The sequence below is a fragment of the Mus pahari genome, chromosome 13 (genome assembly GCF_900095145.1).
Source record: "Mus pahari chromosome 13, PAHARI_EIJ_v1.1, whole genome shotgun sequence".
Taxonomy (NCBI): Eukaryota; Metazoa; Chordata; class Mammalia; order Rodentia; family Muridae; genus Mus; species Mus pahari.
This window is the reverse complement of record NC_034602.1, coordinates 92,153,215-92,158,893: the sequence shown is the minus strand read 5'-3', so window position 1 is coordinate 92,158,893 and position 5,679 is coordinate 92,153,215. Positions and strand designations below refer to the sequence as shown.

The 5,679-nt window shown below is 44.9% G+C and overlaps 1 protein-coding gene across 3 annotated transcripts in view; it reads left to right on the top strand.

The window, feature by feature from the left end:
- Nucleotides 1–760: 760 nt before the first annotated feature.
- Nucleotides 761–5,679, top strand: part of Klhl8 (kelch like family member 8) — a 49,259-nt gene continuing 44,340 nt past the window's right edge. Inside the window, exon 1 of one of the 3 annotated variants that reach the window (XM_021210730.2) lies at nt 761–904. The gene's annotated coding sequence lies outside the window, so the exon portion shown is untranslated. Of the gene's footprint in view, nt 967–5,679 lie in introns of all 3 variants that reach the window. The other 2 variants (XM_029545416.1, XM_029545415.1) reach the window with 2 other exon arrangements.

Genomic DNA, 5,679 nt, shown 5'->3' with positions numbered 1-5,679 from the left:
AATTTATTCTCACTGTACCGAAATACGTGACCAAAACCACTTGAGGGAGAAGGATAGATTTGAGCTCTCTGTTTCAGGGACTTCGGATCCTCATTTTCGAGGAGCCCTGCAGAAATGGCCCTAAGGCAACGGTTCCTACCCGTAGGTGATGTTTGAGCGGGTTGTGGGACCTTTGGGGTCTAGCTGGCACAAGCAGTATGAGCAAGCAGGTGATGACACCTGTCTCTCTCTTCAGGCCCAGCTGGAAGCTCTCTGGTTTGCCCAGGCTGGATCCAATTTGTTATCTTTGTATCTCAGCCCCTGGAACAGCTGACGTTATCTTCCTGCACCAAGCCACCTGGTGGTCTATGGCTAAATTTCGTATACGCTTTGAAGATTCTGGAAACTTCAGGATGACCTGGAAAAAGAGTTCAGGGAACTATCCTAAAATATGCCCTTGCTCTTTTCCCTTACATTTCCAGCAACTTTACTGAGGGTTTGTCTTATCTCACCAGTTTACACTAGTAATTGTGTTTAACACTCCGTACATACTTCAATTACTTCCTTGTTTTGTATACATTTTGCAGAGCATGAGATAAAACTGATAGGAACAGATATAAAACCTGGGATATACCCCGCGCAGGGGAGGGACAAAAGGGGAACGAGGCAGGGTCAGGGCGCGTGGCCGCGGGCGCGCGCTTCAAGGAGGCAACCGAGAACTACATTTCCCAGAGCGCCGCGCGCAGCACGCTCGTGCCTCGCCTCCCCGCCCCGCCCCCGCGGCTCTCCAGAGCGCTCGGCGGAGCCGGGCACGAGCGAGCGGGCGGGCCGGTGAGCGCGTCCCCGGGGTGTCCGAGCGGGGCTGGCGCGACGCCGGCGCGGAGCGGGTGTGGCGGCTCGGCCTGCGCGGCGGCCGCGGACAGAGGTAACCGCTGCGTCGGCCCGCGCGCGGGACTCAGCCAGGAGCGGCCACCCGCGCTCGCGTCGGTGAGGAGCTGCCCGGCGGCGCCGGCGCCTTCCCTCGGGGAACCGAAGGGATCCGGGCGGGCCTCGCGGGCCGCGCTGCCCCGAGCGGCGGCGCAGGTGCTCGGGGTCCGGGGCGGACGACTGCAGGGGTGTCCCCCTCCCGGGGCTCGCGGGGCTGCAAAATTCCTACCCGGCCGGGCGGCGCTGCTCCAGGCTGAGCTCAGCTCGTGGCTTGCTCCAGGGAGGGTCCCCGATTTGTGGACACAGTTTGGGGTTCCCAGCCGTCTCCCGGGCTTGCACGGCCCTGATGTTACGGTTTGGGAAGCTTGCTACCTTCTCTTTCCTCCAGGCAGTATTTATTATCATGCATTTCGTGGAGATCCTCGCAGTTTTGAATATTCTTGTCAACCTGCTTTAATTGCCTACCTTTATATTTTGCTTCTTACCTTAAGGTATTAGCGTAGGCAGACACTTTGGGCAATAAGTCTTACTTAGAACCTGGGTTGCCACAGTCATTAACCTGCCAGGTGCACGTGGGTTTTTGGTTTTTTTTCCTCTCTCTCTTACATAAGTTAATTGTTTTCAGTCTTGTTTTTCCATCTTCCGTGAGCCCTGGCCTTGCTAAGGGGCGGGTGGGGTATGTAGAGACCCTCTGCTAGTGCTACCAGAGCCTGTGAACTGCATGCAGGTAGCTTTATCATTAGCCTTTGCTTCTCTGCCTGCTTTCTCCTGGCACCTAATTTTTGGTTTGTCAGTCAAACCAACTGACCTACTTAAAACTTTAGTCATGTTGCCTTGAAAATACCAAATAGTTGGAACACAAGTATAAAAAGAAGTCACAAGATGCTGTATTCAGCTGTATGCACTTGGATTTATATTTTCTTATATTTTCTACCCCTTTCCCCCTACTCTGTCCCCCACCTCCACCACCACCCCAGGGCCTTGTGCATGCTGGGAGAACACACTGCCTACCGCTGAGCACATCTCCAGTCTGAATTTTTACATTTAAAACTATTCTTTTAGCATTTGATAACTGTTAGTGCTATTATTTTGTAATGTTATACATTCCTTAATAAATTCCAGATCCTAATTTGGAATCGCAGCGAAAGCTAACCAGAGTGTATAATTTCCCCATTCCTATAGAAACCCAACCTCCCTGTTGTAAAGTCCCTCGTGGCATCAGAACCTACACTGATGTTTCATTATCTCTCAAAATTTCGTCCTTTATGTTAGGGTTCAAATAGAGTGCTTGCCTAACCTGGGTTTCGTGTCCAGCACTGCACAAACTGGATGTGGCGGTGTGTACCCGTGATCCCAGTACTTGGGAGACAGGAGAGCCAGAAGTTGAGAGTCATCATCAGCTACACTAAGTTTGAGACCTGCCTGGGCCTGTCTTGTCTCAAAACAGCAGCAGCAAAATCTAAACAAAAGGCCAAAAATGGGCGTTTAAGCTTTGCGGCCTTCCCCTCCTCCTTCCTTTCTCTTCTTTCAGATTTTTGAGATGGCATTTCTGTATAGCCTTGACTGACCTAGAACTAGCTAGCTCTATAGACTAGGCTGGCCATGAACTCACTCCCTGTGACTACCACCAGAGTATGCTACCACCACCCAGCTTACGCCTTCCATTTCTTACGTTTGGATTTTCAACAAATAATTTATTTTGGTATATAAAGAGTTAAAAACATGAGCAGGAACAAATGTTTCATAAAAAAAAAAAAAGCCATGTTTTTCAGTGGTAGGCTTTTTAGTATAATTATATCTTTCTCTGGAAGAAAGTTTTATATTAAGTAATGAAGCAAGAGGAAATTGGATATTCAGATCTTTTAATTAAAAACCATTTTTGCAGAGCTGGAGATCAAACTCAGTTGACTGTTTAAAATACACTAATTACTGTTTACTGCGTCCTCGGCCAACATCTCATGTGTGGTCAGTCAGCCTGTTTATTCTGCTCTGAGGGGGTATAATAGTGGACTGAGCTCACATCTGCAATTAGTTCTTGGGTTAAAATCCCTGCTCTCCACTCATTGGCTGTTTAATCATGGCAAGTTGTTATCTGAACCTGTTTCCTTAGCTGGGGAAGAGGGATAAAAATACCGCCTGCCTCTGTCTTCCCGGAATTGTGAGGATTAGTCGTTATTGTATGTGGGGGCATTTTACATTGAGTATTCTTCCAGCCCCAGTGCAGGTTCCTCCCTGGTGGCCAGTGCTGTGTAAACATTGTTGCCTTCGCTTTGTTGCGGAAGGGCTGGTGGTGCAGGAGTTTTAATGCGAGACTGTGCCTCTGTCTTACTATTTGCTTATGATTTATTTAATTGGTCCCTGAAAACTAGAACTAGAATTATGAAGAACTGGCGACACCTTGGGAACTCCCCCACCCCATCCCCGACCCCCAACTCTGAACTCTGGTCTTCCAGGAGTCTAAGAACTAGTTCTGTGTCTGTCTCTGTTTGCTGGACAGTAGGCCCAATTCAACAGATTCTCACTCAAAGGGGTTCGAAGGCCTCTTCTTCTCAAAAGGTTTTTTTTTCTGTTACTTTGTTGTATTTTTGAGACAACATACTGCTGTGTAGCCTGGCATGATTCTAAACTTCACATCCTCCTGCCTCAGCTTCCCAAGTCCCTGGGATTACAGTATTCACAATCACATCTCATAAAGTGACTGCATTTGGAGAGAGTGTTGAGTGTTGAATTTGGGGCTTTGGGTAGACAAGCCATGTGCTGTCAGTCTATACCACACTATACACACTACACACACACACACACACACACACACACAGAGAGAGACAGAGAGAGAGAGAGAGAGATTGATTGATTACAGGAACCACCAGCTTCAACTGTCTACAAGCTTTATTAGAAATCTCGCAAATTTTTTAAAAATGGGAGTGAGGTGGTAGAGGGAGAAAATGGGATGATTGAAGCAGACGGGTGTGTTGGGGATGGAGGGAGTGCCGTCTTCTGGAGGTGGGCCTGGCCGACTATCACTCTCAGTAGATTCTATTCCTGCCTTGCCTGCCAACTTAGATGGGCATTAGAGTAGATGATCCTGTACTGTATTACAGCCTTATTAGCAATATTATCTTAAATGCTAAAAGATAACTTTATTTATTTTAAAGTTTGGATGTTCTTGTTCTCAGTAGAATACCAAATGCTTAGAAAAATTATTTTATTTTCACAGGAGATATTTATGTGGCATACTTGTAATTATGCAATATTCAAATAATTATATTTATTTAAATTTATTTAATTATGCAATATTTAAATAATTAAAAGAGTAAAGCTTTATTAAATCCTAATTGATGACTACGTTGACACTTAGAATTGTTGGTTTGGAAAGCACATACCATGTATGCTTTACAGAAAAATGTAACTGTCTTGCATAGATCTAGTACTAGATTGTAATTTATGGTTTTAGTTTGTTACAGTTTAAATTTATCTTGGGAATTCTAGCATTAGTATCTGTCTAAGCTTGAATTCACTCTTACAGTAGAGTTTAGAAGCAGGGTGGACAGAGTGCTGGGCTTTGCACAGCTTTACTGTGAAGCAGCGCGTGGAGGGAGAGTGTGGGGGATCGTGGTGCTGCACAGACTTATGAATGACGCTCCCCATGGGGTAATGTCTTTTTCCTTGCACTTACCCCCCTTTTGATATTGGGCAGATTTATCGGAGACCTGAATGCTTTACAACGCTGAAGGCTCATGATCTTGTAATACTCAGGAACTTGTGGAGCAGAACTGGCACTGCAGACTGGCTTCTCAAAAATAAATCTGAGAGCAAACATCACATGAGAGGGCAGTGGTGGTGCTGGTGGGGAGCTTCTTGTATATGAGGTCACCCCACTGCTTCATTTTAATAAAGAATTGTTTACTTCAGTTGTGAGAGTTTGTGTCAGATTAGCTGTGTGTAGAAAACAAATGGTGGTCATCTTTGAAAAAAATAAAATTCCTGATAGGATTACTACTAGTTTAAGACGAGTGATTTTTATGGGTGCCTTCCTACTTTGGAGCTCTAAGAAGTTGGAAGGTATTTGTTGTATGGAGAGATCATTACCGATACTATTTCGGTGCTTATTAAGACACGTATAGGCACCGCCACGGACTTTGAACCAGGACTGTATTTGGGTAGTCATGAGACTTGGGCTTTGTAGTCAGGCTTACTAATGTTGACTCCTGGGCATTCCTGCCTTACACCTCTGTGGTGTTAGATGGGCTTTCTTACCCTCTCTGAGCCTCTTTATCTACTACAGTTAAAAGTTGTTTTTATGTAGGTGTCAGTAAGATGATACTGTCATGTATGTGTGTGTAAATATATATATATATATATATATATATATATATATATGCGTGTGTGTGTATATATATATATGTGTGTGTGTATATATATATGTATGTGTGTGTATATATATATACACATACATATATATACACACATATATATGCACACACACACATACACATATACATACATATAAAGTGTTTCAGTCAAGATAGCACTGTGTGCATGTCTCTGTGTATATGTCTGTGTAAGAAGAGGTTGACAGGGTGATGTAAGTAGTTCTTGTCTGTGGAGGGTTCTCTGTATTTGCACCCAAAATGCCCATAAGCATGCCTTATTTCTCTGCTGTAAAAAAATAGAGAATTGTGTTCCTTCCCAAAAACCTCTGGCCCAATACTATTATTATTATTATTTTCTTTATTTATATTTCAAATGCTATCCCGAAAGTTCCCTATACCCCCC